The following is a 21362-nucleotide window of genomic DNA, read 5'->3' on the forward strand; positions in this document are numbered from 1 at the left end:
GTGTGTGTGTGTGTGTGTGTGTGTGTGTGTGTGTGTGTGTGTTGGCTCTGACATTTCAGTTATGGCTGAGCCTTGGGTTTTGGGTTTTTGTTTTGTCGCTTCCCGGGCATAAACAGGCTGGAGTTTCAGGTTCAGGGCGGAGGGGCAGGCAAGGGGATTGTCATTCCAGTTTCTCTTTCTGGCCCTGGCCTGTGGTTGCTGCTGGGAAGGAGGAGTGGGGGGAGAAGATGGGGGTCTGTCTGCAGCTGCCCCTCTCACACTTGAATAAAAGAACTTTTTTTTTTCAGGGGTAGGGAAGCTGTGAATACCTTTCCCAATAAGAGATGAGGCATATTGAAAACTATATTAAATTACCCTGATTAACAATTTAGCCACGAACAGGGGAGCTTTGGGAGATCTCTATAGGCAGGACTGGGGGCTATTCATGCCAGCAGCTAAGAGGTCGAAAGGTTTCTGAAGTTCACAGGCTCAAAGCCTTTGTTATGCTAACAGACAATCTCAAATCAGCTGCCTAGTGGAGTGTGAAATATAAATGATTCCTTGAGAACTTCCAATAAGTTGTCATTCTTGCTCTCCAAATACCAGGACAGGCTGCTAATTTCTAGCAGGCCCTTTTGCAACATTGCTAGCCCTAAATGAATGCCTCTGTAGTTCAAATCATCTTTTCAAGGGAGCTGTCCTATCATCATAGACCCAATGCATCTTGGTTTTGCCTATTAAATGAAAATCAGGGCTCAGCCGTGCTTGACTTTTCCAAGCACCCGATGTTTGGGAAGGGTGGCGGCAGCTCTCATGGACAAGTTAGCACCCACTGCAGGAGGGCCATGGCATTAATAACAGCCCACAGCCCCAAGCTACCCAACTCCGCACCCCCACTCTCCACCAGGAACAAAGCTCTGAGAGAGATTTACGGGGCTCCCCTCAGGCTGGACTACCTTCCCTTTCAACTCCACCAACATTTCTCTGATTTATGCACCCTCTGTCCAGCTGACCTGCTAGCATCTGACTGGTCACTTCGAAGCATCAACTTTGGGGTGAATGTATTCATTCTCCAGAGCACACCAGGACAAGAGGGGGACAAGGCATGTGTCCAGGCTGTACCTCTCCTCTCAGATGCTTGTGGATGTGATTTCATCATTTTTCCCATCAGAAGAATAAATACATGGCTGATGATCTTGGGTGTGACCTTTGAGTACGTCCAGATGGACAGAAAAGGTCTTGGCTCTCAATCTGAATTGCAAAGCTTTTAAAGTAAGGAAAACCACCTTCTATGCCAAACTCCAAACTAGTGGGAACAGTAGGAATGTGAATCTATCAGGGAGAGTGTGCCCAGATTAAACATTCTAGCAGGAAGAGACAAGGCCAATTTACACAAATAAAGAAAACACACAGAAGAGAGGACAAAGCCCCAATGAAATGAGAAGCCCATCTGCTCAGTCTTCACAAAGGAACAGCAGTAATAACTTGGATCCTAAAATTTTCGACATTTCTGACCACATTGTCAACTTTTTTGCTGAAACACAGGTCCATAACATGAGAAGCCTCTGTTTTTTTTCCAAAGAGAACAGGTTTGATTTTTGAGGCAAGAAATGGGGGGAAAATCAAATAGATTAAATTCCTTAATATATTCTTGGGGCAAACTTCTAAGTGCAAAAATATAAGCAGTGTTTTAAATGCATCCTTAGGTAACTTTATATAGCTGAAAGATAGAGGGCCTTAATTTCCCTTCATCTTCTATCTTATTCTTCTAACCACAATTTTAAAATGCTACATCAAACTTATTTTGAGGGTGTTCATTTTGATGGACACAAAAACTGTTTAACTAAACTACTTTTTCTTTCCTATGTAGACTGAGATTTATGACCATATATTAAAATATTAACTAAAAATCAATAAGAACAGTAGTGTAACTTTCTTTTTTTTTTTTTTAGTAGTGTAACTTTCATCAGTTTTTGAAATCATCTAGCCTACACATTCAAATGTTGTTTCTTAAAAAAAAAAAAAAAAAAAAAAAAAAAAAAAAAAAAAAAAAAAAAAAAAAAAAAAAAAAAAAAAAAAAAAAAAAAAAAAAAAAAAAAAAAAAAAAAAAAAAAAAAAAAAAAAAAAAAAAAAAAAAAAAAAAAAAAAAAAAAAAAAAAAAAAAAAAAAAAAAAAAAAAAAAAAAAAAAAAAAAAAAAAAAAAAAAAAATCCAGGCTACAAAGCACAATCCTAAGGGACTCTGGGAGTAGAAAGAAGAGTGTTTAGGAACCAGGTCACTGTTTGTCTTTCAAATCCTTGTTTCACTAAATAATAATATTGCCTAAGAAAATTAGGTGAGGTTACCGATATCAAAGGAATAAAAAGTATTATAGTTTCTTCTGCCAAATATCAGGATTAGACAATCATTTGTTATTGATCAGCTCACACACTTCTCAGAGGACTTAGCATCCTTGTTCTCTATTTCAGAAACAGTAGAAAGACTGGCCCTGGACGTATATAAAAAGAAGGCCACATAGATAGCTAAAAGTCTGGGGGATGTGAGACAGTATGCTTTAAATTTAATTTTTCATCCTTTTTCCAATTAAAAATGTAATTAATATTAAACTATAGAAGGTCTACATGTTAGGGACATAAGCTGAACATTCAAAGGAAAAATATTTCCCCTGTGCTTTCCAAATACTTATTTTGCCACTTCGAAGTGTCCTCTCTCTTTCGTCGTTAACACATCAAAACAGGGAAGAAAGCGCTTTTGTGTTATAACTACAGAGAAAACATTGGAGAATGTGTCAATGCTGTGAATACCAGCACTAGTTTGGGGGTTAGTTTGTTTTTCCCCCTGCCGTGGTATTTCTTTTCCCTCTGCTTTTGCAGTCTTTAAACTGTGGCCACTTTGAGAAAAGCAATGATTGAAATGAAAAGTTAGGACAAACTGCACTAAACCTGCGTGTTTCTAGAATATGAGCATGATGAAAGCAGTGCTGGACATGACAGAGCACTGCAGCGCTCTGCATACGGAAAAATAAAATTAAATTAAAAAAAGGAAGAAAACGAAGCTGGTCTTTTTCACTTTTCCCCTAAATGCCTGTGATCTAAGAGAAAGGGAATTTCTGTTTAAAAAGAAAAGAAAAAAGTTTCCAGGGTTGCCGTCTCTCCAGGGTGGGGTGTGTGTGTTTAGGGAGAAAACACAGAGTGGGGGAGGAGGGAGGGCAGACAACTTTACTAACATATTAATTCTTTAGATAGCGGCAAATGAATGGTCCAAATAGACATTTGTTTCCCTTAATAGGTTTTGTACAGGTCTCTTACAAGCTGTGGCATATGCTTCATTTATATGTATATTTATTTAGAAGGATAGAGAATAATAGGTGCAGTTTGTCTATAGTCGCAGTTATTATTTAAAGTCCAAAGAGGTTACAACTTTTTTTCTATTCCAAACACAAATACAAAGGTCTCTTCAACATGCCTCTGGCTTTGCATTGAGGGCCAATTAAAAATAAAGATAATATTCTAATTATTGCGCTTCAGGAGGAGAAAGAATGGGGCTAAAAGGCAAAATGATTCCAAGATGGCTGCCACTTCCTCCTTCCCCTCCTTGCTGCCTGTTTTCCACATAAAAATTAATGCAATATTTTGTTTAGAAATCACATTGTAGGTCATTTGCAAATGAGGCAGCCTCAGAGGCACCAACATCTGCCCAGAATGCCCTCCTGATGCCATGGAGGTATGGAGGCAGATTAAAATGCAAACATTCAAATGTATTTAGGTTTGTGCACAGTCAGTAGACTCACACACATACACACTTGAATGTGTGAACCATACCCACGGCTGCAGATGCAATAAAAGGCCAAAATCCCTCCTAATTCTTAGGATAGAAGGGCAAAGGAGGGCTGCGGGCCACCACCTTCCTCCCCAAAGGTTAGAAAAAGCACTGTTCATGGTCTGGATTCGATTTTTTAAAAAAGATATATCTTACTGATGACTCTCTCATTAGGCGGACTTCTGAAGTCTAGGGAGACAAGATTTCCATAAATTATCTCTCTAACTCATCTCATGCTGGTACCAAACGCAAAGCTCAACTTGCTTTTCTAAAAATTTTCTTATATTTTTTTTATAAAGAGAATACGAAGCTAATCAGCTTCTCAACAAACATATTAAAGGATTAAGATCACCACTAATTACTACTATTAATTATAATCAATGCCTATTTTTAATCGTAAAATTCCACCCATAAAGCTAAATTTAAAATAATTCAGAGAATAAATAAAAGTATATTTTGTGCTTTCTAACAGATTTATAGCAGTTTGCTGTGTAGACTTGAGTGAACTAGGCATAGAACAAAGCAAATGGTTTAGTTCCTATAGGAAATATATTAGAAAGAAAAAAAAAGGAAAAAAAAAAAACCCACAACCCTTTATCTAAAAGCCATCAGGGACAAGCACTCAATACAAGTTAACAAGCAGGAACTGATAAGATAACATTTATATGAGGTCAGAAGTCAAATGCCAGTCAAAGGCTTTTAACCTCTTGGGTCATAAACAGGAATAGTTAAAAGTGAGAGGTGGTTATTTATCGGATTTTAAGGGTACCTGATCATTGCCAGAAGATCTCCGAAGATGAAACTAATTGGGATTTATAGAAAAAGGACTTTGTAGCTTCTCAAAGAAAATTAACCCACAAATCCAAGATTCTTCAGTTGGTAGGGAGAAAAACAAACAAACAAAAACCCCTGGGGGGGTAAATCTAGTAATTTAAATGGATTTAATAACAAAAATCTCAGAAGCACTCATTTAGGGCTATTGTACACATCGCCTAAAATACAGAAAACTCTATTTTTACAAATTCTATCTTAAACATTTACAACAGAATAAGCATTACACAGTTTATTTCCAGGTTTTGTTTTTTCTGTTACTCTTCTCAGACCTCCTAAATTAGACAGAACACAACTCCCAATCTCACGATACTCTTTGCCCTCAGAATGCCATCATTTTGCGATTTTAAAATTATGTATATATTCTAATAGCAATTATTTTAAAGCATTGAAATATCAAAACTGCTTAATTAAATTTTTTTCTTGATCTATCCAGAGAAGCAGATGTCTTATTTACTACAGGAATATTTTTTTCTTTGTTTTGATTTTTGTCTTTTTTTCTTGCTTCTTTTCAGCTTACATTCCAAACTCCCAAGCAGTTCCTGGTCTGAGTCTACGCTGGTTTATATTTTCAAAGCATACCCACCCCCCTTTTTTCTTTTGCAATAAAAGAAAGCAGATCTAGATATTTCTTTCTAGAGAGAGATAGAGGGATTGTTGTTAGGCCTGCTAAGGCCCACTGTTTCTTTAAACAGAGTCCACAATACACTAGGCGAACATTGTGGATTTAAAATGCTTTTAAATATTTATCACTAGTATTTTATCATCATATTCAAATGACACCTGGAGTGCACTCACCTTTATTGACAATCTCTGTTCTGAAAGTCCATTTGCTTCCTTAAAGCCCCCCAAGCAGAACAAGGACTACCCGTTTTCATTCAGTTAATGTTTAGTAAAAAACCAAGCAACCTTAATCAGCATGCTGATTGCATCGTCAACTAACAAATAATTTACTACTCTGAGCATTGCATTCCATTAAAAGCTCATTAAATTTTCTGTTCTCCAATGGGAGGTTTAGCTTTTGAACTGCATGCTTTTGCTTCGAATGATCATTTATTCAATTTTTGCAAAATGTTGTGGGTTTTTTTTTACCCTAAAGTATAGGTGAGCATTTTGATACCTATAGACTGCAAACATATGGAAATGCAGCCCAGGGTTTGAGAGTGTTCAATTTGATTTACAAACTCCAGTTTCATAAAAATTCAAAATAATCTCTTGTACTTTTAGGACATAATGAAATAACTGAGTTTATCTATGGTTATAAGGATCCAAACATAGCCTCAGAAATATTAATACATTACATAAATTATCAAATCTTTTCTTAAAGCTTGAGTGTTTTTCTACAAATCACAGCTATTATTATTTTTATTTTTTAAATTATTTTTAATCCTGGTACATAGTTGCTGTCTACTGATTCAAAAAGGGGCAACATATCACAAAGCTTTTACCTTATTTGATGCCAAACTTAAAACGGAGGAGGGGTAGTAACCCAAAGAAATCCCCATTTTCTGGGGTTTGCACATTTTCTGCAAACCCCTAATCCTCTGAATTGTTTTCTTGCCCAGGCTCATCTAGGAAAGAGTATATTTATAATTTTTAATTTAGGGAAATGTAGGAAATTAACATGCATCTTTGGTCTGCTAATTGTGCTCATTGCAAATTTGGGTCATTTTGCATGAGTGACTCTAATGTGGGGCTGAAATTGCCGCGCAGCTCAGTGGATTCCTGACTCCCCGCGCTAATCCTGAACTCGGTGATTGTGTCAGGTGCAGCTCTGTGTGCTCTAGCAGCTGGCTCATCCTCATCAATGCAAATCAGGCAACTCCTACAATCAGAGCCTCGCGAGTGTGAGGCCCACTGCGGAGGGCGGGCCAAAGCACTACCACAAGCTCACTTTCACATCACGCCGAGTGACAAGACATCTATTCCTTCTTCCTGTTCAAAATCAGCCTTCGAAAACAAAACAGGAAGAAGGGGCTGGCTACAAAGGAGGGGAAAACCTCCGTGTTTGGGAAGTGGACTTGTTTAGATGGGCTTGATTTAGACACACAGATAATGCAAAGGGCATTTCATCAAATAATTATTCAGCTTCTATTCTGTGCAAGAGACTTTTAAGAGCTGCAGGGGACGCAAAGGTAGGGGAGGCACAGTTCCTGACTTTAAGGAACCTTATGATTTGATTGCAGAAAATTGTAAAGAGGAAGATAATAGCAGAAGTATTATTAAGGAACAGTCACCAAAGTCTTAAATGAAAACCGTAAAGCACTTTGAAGGGAACTGTTTAGAGATGGCATTGTGGCATAGACATTAAGAGTGAGGCTCTGAAAGCTTCGAGTTCAAATCCCAGCTTTGCCTCTTACTTGCTGAAGCTACTTCACCTTCCGAAACTGTCAGGTCATTGTTGGCAAAATGGTAGTGGCCCTGCCCCACAGGGATTTTAGGAAAATGACACTGGATCACGGAAACACCTCACCACCGGCTTGGCACATAGTAAATGCTCAATAATGTCAGCTATGGTCGTTATTATTCCCTCCTCAAGGCAGAGAGAAAGAAGGAATCCAGAAATAAGAAGGCACCACAGTTAGAAGATGTTTATTTGATCTTGCCTCTAAATTCCCATTCTATGTGTAGCACTTACCCCGTGGAAGAGAAACACTGTGAACGCTAAAAAGCACTGTGCCTCTCAGTGGGACCTGGCCAGCCCTGGCAACTCGGAACACGAAGGAGAGAACAAGAAATCCCTGTGCTTTTCCTTTTCTTCTTTTCCAAACAAGTGTGCAGACTTCCCCTGCATTTCAGCCCCACCCTCTTTATTTTCCTGCCTAATCTATAAAGGAGGATTAACAGCAGCACGCTGCTTTGGCACGGAGCAGATTCTGGGTGAGGACCTGTAGGTAGAGTTTAATGAATACAATTTTCTAGCACTGTGAGTGCATATTTTTAGCTCATGCTGGGCTCCAGCACTGGCTCTTGAGACAAATGAACGGACCCTTTGATCAGACTTAGGTGTTGCTCCAAGAAGAAACCCTTTTTTAGAAAGTAGTTGGGGGAAAACCGTATTCTCCTAATTTGTACTCTCTAAATGCAAATTTCAAATACTGGCCTTAGTCCCAACCAGTTGCATTAAGGGATTGAAGAAGACCATTGTAAGGAAGAAAGTACTCCCAAGCGGGACTGGATCGGCTTTCCGGGTAAAGAGGACGGATGGCTAGTAGGCAAGTGTGCCGTTGACATCCTTTCCCCTTTGAGAGTAAGGCAGAGGTAGTTAACCTTCCCGGGGGAGATTTGGCCTAGGCAACATCATAGACACCATATCCCCCCTGGAGTTTCCAAACAATAAAACCGCTCCCTTTGCCAAACACAAAGAATGGTCTGGAGTTGGATATTAGCAAACAGCAAACCACATAAAGAAGAAAGGAAAGGCGGGTGGGAGAAGGAAGAAAAGAGTAGGAAGAAGAATGGAAGAAAAGAAGGAAAATCGTGTTAAGAGAAAAACATATAATAAGGTTTCTTTTCTCCTTTAGTTTTCCACGGACAGGACAGCCATGCAGTCCTGCCTTGGTTTTAGCCTGTGCCAGGCGGGGATAGGGAGGTGGGGAAGAGGGGATTTTGATGTAATGCCCAAGAGGTTGGGATGCCACTCGGGGTCTTTTGGAAATAGCTGAGATTGTAATACCTTGGCACTGGGAGAGTATGTGCAAGATGGGGAAGGATTTGATCTTTCACATTCCTGCTCAGGACCCTCTCCTTCTCTTTCTAATAGGATTAACAGATATTTTCCTAAGCAGAAATCAAAATGTGTCAAATCATCTGAGACAGTCAATTTGTTCACAATGCCCACATTCGCAGTACCGATGCAGCACTATTCAAAACCAGTTTCATTCCAAGAGATACAATGCAGCAGAGAGGTAAACATTTATCTTCATAATCTTACTCTCCTTTCAGACTGCTTAATTTTTCTCAGTGATTCTCTCCTCCTCTTTCACTCCCCCAGCCCCCACCTCATCTCGGCTTCAAAACATCTAATATAGAAAAAGACGTGACTTCCCCCGAGGATTCAGATCTCAGTGATCCTGATGATGCAACGTGTGCTCTCCATTATTCCTGGGAGCTCCCCGGATGTGCTCCTGTATCCTCCCTCACAGCTCCAGTGGGCCTTATTTTTGCATCACTTACACAGCCTCCTGCAACACCTGCAAGGGCTACCTCCACCTCTTCCTCCCACCTCGTCCCCAGTTATCAGAACTCCTTCCCCAACCCATCCCTACACTCCCTTTTCATTGTTATTATTGCTATTATCATCCTCTCCACAAGCGCAGCCCTCTTCTGCTTCTCCTTAGGGAGGCATTAAGTTCCCTTCCTTTGTGCTACCTCAAAACTGCTTGTCCTCCTCAGCTCCCTTTGAACACTACAGACCACTGTCACCTTTGCAACAATGAATGAAAGTGGTTAGAGTAGGATTCCAACTTCACATCTCTGAAGAATCACATGCATTTTTCAGCCCTCTCCTCACCTCCCTTCCTTTTCATTGAGACTCTGTAAGATAGCAGCAATTAGAAACTCTGAAATGAATAGAAACAATAGCTACCGGTGTGTTTTATTCTTAAGCCTTGAATAGTAGACATTTAGCAAGCAGAATAAAGCCCTGAGTTTATTCCCTTTCCTTACCGCTTTGCTTAGCGTGGATCCGGAATGTCCCCAAAAGGCCCACGTGTTGGAGCCTGGTACGCAGCTTGGTGCTGTTGGAAGGTGGTAGAACCTTTAAAAGGTGGAGCCTGTGGGAGGTCTGGAGTCCCTGGGGCATCCCCAAAGGAACTGTGGGACCCCATTTCCTTCCTTTTCCTCCGTTTTCACCTCCAGGCCAGGAAGTGTCTGGCTGTGCTCCATGCGCTTCAGCTAGGGAGTGTGCCTGGCCACAGGCCCAAGGCCGCAGGGCCAAGGGGGCAAGGACAGAGACCATCCATGCTGTGAGTCAAAATAACCTTTTCTTTTCTATGTCCCTTTATCTTGGGGATTCATCATAGCAATGGAAAAGTAATATATCATTTCTATTTTCAGCATACATATATACTTTTTGAAAAGTGGATTCTGACAGAGATTTCCATAACAACATGTTTCCTATTGATATATTTTAGGTATATATATACATAGACTGCTAGAATGCTGTATGTGATCATGGTGTCAAAAATATGATAAATTCACCCATTCTGCTTTCTGCCATCTTCCCTCTCCACCATGTTCCCTTCCCACCCATTAAAATCCTAAGCATTCTGCAGAATCCAGTTTTACAGCACGTTTCCGCAAGGAAATTTTCCCAGATCCTCCCAGAAGAGGTCCGCTCCCTCACTCAGGACTCAGACGCAGGTGACCACGCCTCTCTCTATCACCCCTGGAAGTTAGGCATTGTAATCCAGAACCTGCCGATGTCAGTCTGCACACCACACCATGAACCCTGGGGGATCCTCGTTCTGTTCCCTCTGCCAGCCCCATCAGCGGCTCTGATGGACATCTGTCCCCTGGGGTGGCCTCCTGTCTTTCCACGTCCGAGAAAAGCCTCCCTCTCCCTGTCTTGAATCTGTTTGGACCAAGGAGACATCAAGCCACTGCTCAGCCACTTCTCCCTCCCCAGTTTCCACTTACATTTGACAGTAACTCTGAGGCTCCCACCGTTAGAATTTCTAATACTTTTTCATCTAAATGTTCATCTTTAGTAAATACATAACAACATGGAGTGTGAAGTGAGGGAATTAAAAAGTGCTATCTTATATCTGAATGAATAAATCACTTATATTAGCTCTTCTGTGTCTAGCCTGGTCTGGAATTGGCGACAAATACCTAGGCATCAGCACTCTTTGACACCATGTATTCATTTATTAGTTTTTAATTTTTTACTCACTCTGACAAGTTGTTTACTGTGTCACTTGGCATTGGCCATAAAAGGAAGAGCTCTTCTACATGTGTTTGCATCCATATTATTTGGATCATCCTTATGATTTTGACTCTGATTTGCACAAGGCATTTATCTTCAAAGAATCACAGCTACCACCACCAAAATAATCCTACTTAATATTTTTTTCTTAAAACCATACTTTTTGTAACCAGCTCATTGCAGTACTGAATTTTTCTCCTGATAAGGCAAATGACACTTTAGCCTTAGTTAATGTAAAACAGGAAGGTGTTAATCTCATTTTCAACATGTCAGCTCTTCCAGGTGGGTATTAATACCCAAGATCCCCTGCTGGCAGTCTCAACAGAATCTTTCTGGCTGTGAAGTGAAGTCCAAACCTGGTAATTTTTTCTCTCCTTTATTGTGTGTGTTCAGGTCTGCTTCATTCATTGAAAAAGATGTATCAGTAGCTAAATGCACAGAGAGAAACAAAGAGACGTTTGCTAACTATTGACTTAGCTCTGTACTCAGACACTAGGATAGATTTGTTTCAAAATATTCACATACTACAAAAATTTGGCTGTATTTGATGATTAAACAGCAACTACGTACAATATTTAAAAGACTCTCTGAGATCTATAATTTTACATTAGGGAACTCCAGCTCAATGTCGCCATTTGCTTTAAAACAGTATTGTAAAAAATAAAGAAGGATGGACTGTTTTGCAGGAGTTGTTTCAAAATCCCAAAGACAACAAGGAAAAATACATTATTTTTTTCCTTTTTAAAAAATTCATTAATTTTATTGGTGCATTTTAGGTATACAATACGTTGACATTCATTACTGGGAATTTGTACCTTTACATGATGTATCTTGGTTCTTATTTTTTTCCCCCATTTCCTCCCTTCAACTCCTCTACCCCTCCCTATTTATAGACTGTCTCCATTTTTTTCTTTTTCTCATATTAATTCCTTTCCCTTCTTTCATTTTCTCTATCCCTTCCACTTCCCCTTCCCCTTTGCACCTTTACTTCCTATTTCACATTATCTATTATACATTTGATCCTTTTTTAAACTTTCAGTTTTCATACCAGAGAAACTATTCAGTACTTACACACGTGTGTCCTATTTATATCACTTAAGAGTATGGCCTCGATGTGCATTCATTTAGCTATAAATGGCTGTAGTTTCTCATTCTTTATGGCTGAGTAGTACTCCATTTTATTTATTTATTTTTTTAAGCCCACAGCTTCTTTATCCAGTCTCCAACTGATGGGCAATTGGGCCGTTTCCAAGTTTTAGCTATTACAAACTGTGCGTATACCACTATGGAATGATTCTTTTAATTCTTTGGGGTAGATACCCAGTACGGGAATAGCTGGGTCAAATGGAACCTCCAATCCTTTTTCTCTGGGGTACCTCCATACTGATCTCCACAATGGTTGCACCAGTCTGCACTCCCACCAGCAGTGGAGAAGGGTTCCTTTCCTCCCACAGCCCTGACAGCATTTGTTACTGGTTGTTGTCTTGATAGCAGCCATTCTTTCTGGGGTGAAGTGGAATCTTAGTGTTGTTTTCATTCGTATCTCTCGAATGACCAGTGATGCTAAACATTTTCTCAAATGTTTATTTGCTATCTCTACTTCTTCATCTGAGAAATGTCTGTTCATTTCAGATGTCCATTTTTTAAATTTAAATTTAGGAGGTCTGATTTTTCAAAGTTCTTCATATATTCTAGTAGCAGACCTTTGTCTGAGGAACAGCTGGTGAAAATTTTTTTCCCACATTGTCTCTTCATGTTGTTGGTGGTTTCCCTTGCTGTGAAGAAACTTTTTAATAAGATGAGATCCCACATGTTGATTCTCTGTGCTAGTTCACATGTGACTGAGGTTTTGTTCATGAAATCTTTTCCTAAGCCAATGTCTTCAAGCATTCTACCTAACTTATCTTCCAGCCGGTTTAGTGTTTCTGTTTTAATACTTAGATCTTTAATCCATTTCAATTTTAGTGTAGTGCATGGTGAGAGATACAGGCCTAATGGAAAAGTATATTCTTAAAGTAACTTGGGGACCAAACCTTCATTTTTACTTTTTTCTTCATTATATAGATTCTTAAAAAAAGATTTTCATAGTAATGAAGTGATATGGACAGTGTCAAAGAAATTTATCATCTACAGAAAATTTCAGGAGTTTGGGGGACTTGTTTTACTAATTCTACACTATTCCTATTAGCACTTTGGGAGTTTTTAAATAACAACTTCAAAAGAGGTCATTAAAAAAAAAGCAAAGCAGAAATCAGTAACTTTGACAAATGTAAACAAATTAAAATTAAGCTTACTTATCTGAAAATATAATTAATAGTATTTTAATTTTAATTGATACATAATTACATATTTATGGGGTACCATGTGATATTTCACTACATGCATTCATTGTGTAATATTCAAATTAGAATAAGCTTATGAGTATTCTCAGTTATCATTTCTTTATAGTAAAAACATTCACATCAATATATACATAACAGCCTTCTGTAGTGAATTTACTGTATAGAGAATGCTAAAACTACTTTTTCTGTCCAACAATAACTCAACTCCTATTATCTTTTCCACATCTTCTCTCCTCTCATTCACCCTAGCTTCTGCTACATTCTATTCTCAAGTTCCATGAGATCATCTTTTTTTTTAATATTCCATGTATGAGTGAAATTACTTGGTATTTGTCTTTCCGTGCCTGGCTTTTTTTTTTTTTAAACATAATGACCTCTAGTTCCATCTATGTGGCTGCAAATAATAGAATGTTATTCTTTTTATGGCTAAATAGTATTCCATTATGCATATGTACCACATCTTCTCCATCCACTTGGCATCTGATGGACATTCAGGTTGTTTCCATTCCTTGCATATTGTGAAAAGTGCTACAACAAACAGGGCTGTGAAAAATGCCTTTTCAAATTATCAAGTTTACTTTTTTAATATAAATTCAGCTGTGGGATGGCTGGATTTAATGGTGGTACTATTTTTAATATTTCAGAAACCTCTACATTGTTTTCTGTAATATTTGTACCAATTTGCATTTCTACTAACAGTGTTCGAAAGTTTCCTTTCTTGCTTATCCTCACTAGCCCTTATTGTCTTTTTTATAGTAGTCTTTATAAAAGATGACATCTCTTTGTAGTTTTGATTTCCATTTTCTTGATTCATGATGCAGAATATTTTTTGTGTTCCTGTTAGACATTTGTCTCTTTTTGGAAGTGCCTACATCTGTTGCCCATTATATGGATTTTTTTCTTTTGCTATTGGGATTTTTAGTTCCTTATATATGCTGGTTATTAATCCTTTGTCATACGTACAGTTTGTTTCTGTCATTATCTCAATATGTATCCTTTGCTGTGCACAGATTTTTTTTTCCTCATTTAGTTTATTGGTACATTTTAGGTATACAGTACAGTTACATTCATTCATCATGGGATCTTGTTGTGCACAGATTTTTAATTTTATGATGAAATCTCATTTGTCTAATTTCCTTTTGTTACTTGTGCTTTAAGGATCTTATCTTTTAAAAAGTCCTTGCTCATTTTTATGTCTTGAAATATTTCCCCTATATTTTCTTTTAGTAGTTTCATCATTCCAGGTCTTTAATCTATATTGAGTTATCTTTGTGGTGAGATGGGGGTCTAGTTTCATTCTTCTGAATGTGGGTACAATTTTTCCAGCACTGTTTATTGAAGACTCTCCTTTCTCTAATGTGTGTTCTTAGTACTTTTGTTGAAAATCAGTTGGCTACAGATATGAGTTTACCTCTGCATTTCCTATTCTGTTCCACTGATCCATTTATCTTTTTAAATATCCATACCATGCTGCTTTGATTGTTATAGTTTTGTGGTATATTTTGAATGCTTTTTGTTTTGTTGTTTTCTTTTTTGGGTTTTTCTTTTCTTCTCAAAATTATCTCAGCCACTGAGGATTTCTTTTAGTAGATTTACATAAATTTTAGAATTGCTTTTTAGTTGTGTGAATACTGTCATCGATATTTTGATAAGTATTGCACTGAGTCTATAAATTTAAATAAAATAAAAATTTTAACAATTTCAATTTTCCCAATCCATGAACATTGAATATCTTTTGATATCTTTGTGTCCTGTCCAGCTTCTTTCATTAATGTCTTACAGTTTTTATTGTAGATATCTTTCACCTTGTGTTAAATTTATGTATGGACATTTTGATTTTTGGTAGCTGTTGGGAATGAGATTGCTTTTTTGATTTCTTTTACAGATAATTTGCTATTGCTAGATAATAATACTATGGATTTTGTATGTTGTTCTATTATCCTTCTTCTTTGATGAATTTGTTCCTGTCAATTTTAGATGATTTTTATTTTTCTCTCTTGGCTAATGATTCTCATTAGGACTTCTAGTACCATGTTGAATAAATGAAAGTGGGCATCTTTGGCTAATAGGTTTTAAAGGAAACCTCACATGATTCCAGTTTAAGAGAGAAGTAAAGTTAGCATTTAAATCTCACATAGGAATGAAATTTTATGTAGTTTTAAAAATCATAGATTTTGGATTTGAGTGAGGTATTTATTAATTTGAATTAAAAACAGGAGAGAAACAGAAAGGGTAAATCAAAATGACAGCAAAAGCAAATGAAATAACATTTAAAGTGATGGGCAAGAAAACGAGTTATGGATGAAAAGCCACAGAGCCCTGGAAGCACATAACAAGGCTTGTACCAAGTTGAAGGAAGACCGGGGAAGAGGAATTGTAATGATGACCCTGAAGAGGTTAAATGGTCCACATGTTCTCAAACTTGGTATTTACACTTCCTGTTTCACAGCTGGAAGAGGTATTGTTTATACCCACTTAACTGATGAAACACACAGGCACAGATAACTTGAGAGTCTTCTAAATCATACAGAGTTATGTGTAAATCCCAGGCCTGTGGTTGTTTTCCCCTTCACCCTTTTTAAAGTTTGGGATGAGGGCTTTAAAACTGTGAAAGGAAGAAAAATGAACGAAAAAGATGTGAAATAAGAAAGGAGAGTCACTGAGGAATTCTGAGCTGTCAAGTGTACCTAGAAAAATAAGGCAAGGAAAAAATGAGATGATGAAATTAAAAAAAAAAAAATTCCAGTCTAAGTTAGTATGCACAGTGCCTCTTTTCCTTCATCTCCTGTCTGTACAAATTTTCCCACACACCATTCTGCAGTTATATAATTTCTTTCTGTGCCCACTGGGTCAATTCTTTATCGCTTTACAAGTTTCTTTTTGTAACAGCTTTTCATACTCCTTGCCAGTGGAAGTACGCCCCCAGAAGAAAGGAAGAGGGCTGGGAAGTAGAATCACAACTCGAGTCCCGCTGGACCGTTTCCTTTCCCCAGGGGGCGTTGTTATGCATTTCCCCTCCAGCGCGACGCCATGTTATTTTCTGGCTTTAGCTTTTACCTGGCACATAGCTGAGCTCTTTTTAAAAATGTAACTGAATTAGATTCTAGAACTGCACAAACTGAAACCACATAATTGATATTTTACACATTTCATCTTGAGCTTCTTTCTGGAGGTGTATAATTTGGACTTTGTTGACATTTTGATTTTTCTTTGAAAATAGCAGTACAGTGTTTATTGATCTTAAACCTCACAGCTTAGTGAGTTTAGGGAAAGATATGGAAATAGTGGGAGAAAACAATCCACCAAAACATCTAAATAATTTACATGGGATCACATAACGGACTGAACTTGAATTAGAAACCTCAGCTTTTATTCTAGGATCTGAAATCCATGCATGGCCTCCCAAATTCAAGACAGTCTTTACTCAGTCATAATTAGCCATTGATGAACTTATTCACTTATTAAGGTATGTCACAAACTGTTCTGGATGGAAAAAATTTAAACAACTTTTGGAGGAAGAAAAAATATTAAGTCAAAACTTTCCCTCCAAGCAAAACTAAACAAAACAAAAGTTTACTATGAATTTATTATTATGTGACAAGATGGAGGAGGAAAATCTTTAGCTATTTATTGAGAAATCAACGACAACAAAACCACCAATCTCAACTTTTCAGCCTTCTAAAATATGTAAAGATATAGGAAATGAACAAAAAGCATGCGGACTGGGATTTTTTCCTTACTCAAAGCTATCATCCCCAAGTATTCTCCCAGTCAACAAATAACACTTGAGTACTAATTTCCAGCCAGTCACTGTCTGTGCTAGATATCTGAGAATGAACAAAATGGACATAATTCCTATGTTATTGAAAGAAGTAATTTAGGTACCTGTTCTACTTTTAAAATATAAGCAACATACTGAGTCATTCATATTTTAGTAAGAATTACAGATTCAAAAGTGAAAGAGTATTTTAGAGCGTGGAGAACAACCAGAGGGCATTACCAGAATGGGATGCCACAGAACGCGGCTTGGATGTCTCGGAAAACAGGGTGATAATGCAGGAGCCAGCTTGTTCTTGGCAGCTCAGGTTAATTGTTTCATCAGATCTGTTCTATAATATAGTTTTTGAGAAAACTATTCGGGAAACATACCTCAAGCCTAGCTCACCAGCCTTCTCAAGAATTCAGGACTTAACTTGTTAAACTCCTTTTCTGCTTCACCAACTGAAGTCACCTTAGATTTCTAGCAGTGAGGACCCTGACACAAATGGACAGTAAGTTATCAAAGTTGAGTTTAGATATTGTGTCCAAGGGATCTCTCTAGTGTGTGAAGAGGCAGGCAATGCAGACAGTTGGGGAGAAGCTCTCAGATAAATATGTGCATAATCTATTTTGTCGGGGCTGGGGCCCTTGGGGTGAGCTAAACGAGCAAGGCTTTGACATCATGGAGCTACCTCTGGTGTGGGATATTTAGACAGGTAAAGTGGGTCAATGATAGGGAATATAATTTCAGATAGTAATATATATTATAAAGAAAATAGACAGCTGTGGCCTGCAGGAAAGACCTCTCTGAGAAGATAATTTATACGGAAACTTAGGAGATTTATGACTTAGGGAAACACCCTCAGGTATTCTACTGGGACACGGCTCAGGGAAGAGAATTGCACAAGGGTTCTTACAAGACCATATGTTGCAGGGCCCTCTTTGCCAAGGTTAGGAATATCAGGAGAATCCAACAGATGATAAAAACACCTCTAGAGACACAGGTTTTGAAATAGCAGTGGTGATCATCTTTTTTATGATATTCTCAACCTTGAACTTGCCAAATGCATACAACTACACTTTAAGGGGAAAAAATCATTATATTATGAATATTTTTTAATATCTATATACTCGCTTGAATTTTGTCTTGAATAGTTGCTATGTCAACAAGGGCTAAACATAAAAATAGAGAAAACAAAAATCCAGGCATAGTGCATGCCTGTAATCCTAACAGTGAGAGGCTGAGGGAGTTGGAACACAAGTTCAAGACCAGCCTGGGCAAATGAGCAAGGTCCTGCCTCCAAATAAAAAAGGGTTGGAAATGCATGAAGGCCTGGGTTCTCTTCCTGAAGGGAAGGAGATGAGAAGGGGGGGAAGAGAGGGAAACCATGTTAGTTCTTCATCACCTTGTCAGAAGCTCTTCTGAGTTGATGGGCTAGACTATGAAAAGGAGAACCAAGCCATCACTAACAGAAGGAAAACTCAGCTCCAAGGAACTGCCTTTCAAAATAATCTATGTGCAGGTAGAGGTTGCTGGCTTTATGTGAGCATGAAAAATTAATTATCAATGAAAAGGTATTTACTTCTTTCAGGGTTCATATATTTATTGACAAATAAATGTTCTTTATCTCTCCAGAGGAAAGAACCATTCTCTAAATTGTTTAATCAATTTATGACTTGAGTTAAACCTCTGGTGGAAAATGAAATGAATGGATTTTCTCAGATAGATCCCCAGAAAGATAGAGCAGGTGAGTTTTTGGTGTGTTTGTTTTTCAGGAGAGTAGTTATCTGAAATATACCTCTTTTGCTCAAACCCCCCAAAAAATTATTCTAAGAAAACAGAAACAGACTTACTGGTAAATATGGCAAATTGAATACATACATTTTTACTTTCTTCCAAAACTGCAGAAATGGGAATGAGATACTTTTAGGAAACATAAACCAGTAAGGACAGACAGAACAGAAGAGGGAAAATAAAATGAAGAAGGGAAAACAAAAACCCAAACAACCTAGGCACATGGAAAGCAAATGAATGAGAGGTAAAAAGATCACAACAGACTTGAGGGCATAGAACCCAAAACCAGCAAAGGGTAAAGCCTTAGACAAACTCAGTTCTATACTGCAGACTACTCAGGCTTATGGGATCTATAAGCAGCAGCTGTCTTTAGAAATGGTGCACAGTGAAAATAAGAGGATTGGCTACAACTCTAGAGAGAAGATCCATCAATGAAATCCAGCAATTGCAGCACCTGCAATCCTGTTCTCCTCTCCCCATAATCTCCCATCCTGCCAGAGGACTGGAGATATAGTCTCCAGGGAAATAATGCACAGGGTCTCTTAGCTGGATGGATGTTGAGGTGAAAGTAGAATACAGAAAGTGGGGGAAATAATGCATGTTAAATGCTGAAAACCTTGGTCATCTTTACTTAGCTCTCAAAATAGTTGACAGATTCATACTCAACCAGGAGGTAAGAAGATCCTTCCACACATAGTGTGCTGTGGCGGCCCAGCCGTTGCAACACGAACATGCCTGAGCTGGGGAGTGAAGATTGAAAAAGGAAAGAACACTCAAGCCTGAGTGGAGACCAAGAGAAGTCTGATTTATTTCACAGAAACAGCTCCTTTTATAGTCTCACATCAACAGGAAGCTTTTAAAGGCACACAATAACAGGAAGCACCAAGCAATTGTTTTTATCTTTATGCAAAGACCGGATTTCCTGACTCTTACAGATAACATCAGATCTTCGGCTAACCAGTTCCTGTTATCCCAGAATAACAAATATCAAAGAATAAAACAAGCTTAACAAACAGTGTCCTTGAAAAGAAACAAATGTTAGGGGGTGAAGGGAGGGCAGGGGTAAGGGGGGAAAAATGAGAATCAAGACTTGTCATGTAGAGGTACAAGATCCCAACAATGTATGTAACTGTACTGTATCCCTAAAATGTACCAATAAACACAAAGCTGAAAAAAAAAAAAAGAAACAAATGTTACATAGATTGTGTCGATGCCTTAATTGTACTGGAAGAAGTTATTTTCCAAATGTCAAATGCCAGTGGGCCATGACTGGACCCCCACAGTGTGCCCAACTCAAACTAAAAGGTTCGCAGGTAGTGGGTTTCTAGGCTCCACAACTAAGTAGCCAAGCCAGATCATCCTGAAGTAAAATCATGCTTGGCTAAGCCACTTTCCCACTTCCAGTCTCAACACCCCTGGACACAGCCCCACACAGACCCAGAGACACCCATTGTCTTTTTTATCTGAAGGAAACTTTTAATTTGATGGATAAAGGATTCAAAATAAAGCAGCAGATAAAAGCAATTTGGAGCAAACATATACCCTACATAGAGGAGAAAATTGCAAAAGCAAAACAAATCAAAGCGTAAATCACATCATTAATATCCTCAGAAAGTTTAGACAAAGGTATAACAAACATGAAACAAGAATAGGATAATAAATGAGAATATTTATGAAACAAAATAACCTATTAAAAATATGAAAAAATATATATGTGATAGCATAAATGAAAAAGAATTAGAAGAGTTGAAAGATAAAAACGTCTCAGGAAATTTTCTAGGAGACAGAAAAGAAAATCAGAGATGTAGAGTAGTAAAGAATAGATTAAAAGAATAGAGTACTAAATGAAGAGACTCAAAATCTAAAACTAAGAGTTTCAGAAGCAGAGAACAAGCAGGTCCCGTGGTATAATGGTTAGCACCCTGGACTTTGAATCCAGAAACAGAACAGGGCTGTTAGAAAAGAATGCATACAAGGAGATACACTGCTGCCTAACAAATAGCCATAAGCACAGTATGTAAGACAGCTTTCATTGATAATTCCACAGCTTCCATGGGCTTGAGACCAGCTCAGGGTCTCACAGGGTTAGAATCAAGGGGTTGTCTATGACAAAGTTCTCAAAGCAGGCTCAGGGTCTTCCTCTAATTTCATGCATTTTCCAGAAAAATTTATCTGCTTGCTGCATTACAGCCCATGTTAGCCTGCTTTTGAGAGGGAGAGAGAGACATAGACAGATAGATTTCTAGGCCTTCTGCTAGTAGGTTCACCTGACAAGGTCAGGCTTACCCAGAAATTTTCTTTTGTTTAACTAATTTAGAGTCAAATGATTAGGGACCTATATTCTATCTACAAAATTCCTTCACATTGGCCATAGAATATAATCATGGGAATACTATTGCATCACTTTTGCCACATTCTGAAGGTTAGAAGCAAGTTCCAAGCTTCATCCTCAGGACAGGAGTTTCCATAAAGGCATGACGATGAGGGGTGGGAAGTGGGGAATCATGGAGCCCAATTACAATCCTGCCCTTGGAGGAAGGGAGTGAATCATTAAAAGTACAATCTAAAATAATATGAGTGCTTAAGTATATAATTCACGTGTGGAAATCACAATGCTTCATAATTGTTCCATTGCCTTGAGACTGAAGTATTGCTATGTAGAACACCAATGCCATGTTTAATCTCTGATGCAGCCTCGGGAACCTTAGATCTTCCTGTGGCCAACCACTTCTGCAAGTTGAGTGTGGATCTGATTTCATCAAAATGCTGGCATTCCGTGACTTTTTCAATCTGGGGAATCATGTATTTCAGGTCTAAATAATTTTCGCATGTTGTATCATTAACGAAATAGTTCCATGATGCACACCCCATGGTATAACATTATGAAAGCCACTCTCCTTGAGTAGGTG

General features: G+C 38.1%; 1 long non-coding RNA gene across 4 annotated transcripts in view; it reads right to left on the minus strand.

Moving 5' to 3' along the window:
- Positions 1–5553, minus strand: part of LOC104871312 — a 45163-nt gene extending 39610 nt beyond the window's left edge. For all 4 annotated transcript variants that reach the window (XR_782821.2, XR_004518650.1, XR_782820.2 and 1 more), the window contains exon 1: positions 5427–5553. This is a non-coding gene — a long non-coding RNA (uncharacterized LOC104871312). The remainder of the gene's footprint in view (positions 1–5426) is intronic.
- Between the last annotated feature and the right edge of the window lie 15809 nt (positions 5554–21362).

The sequence above is a fragment of the Fukomys damarensis genome, unplaced genomic scaffold (genome assembly GCF_012274545.1).
Source record: "Fukomys damarensis isolate Sample0158 unplaced genomic scaffold, DMR_v1.0_HiC HiC_scaffold_3, whole genome shotgun sequence".
Taxonomy (NCBI): Eukaryota; Metazoa; Chordata; class Mammalia; order Rodentia; family Bathyergidae; genus Fukomys; species Fukomys damarensis.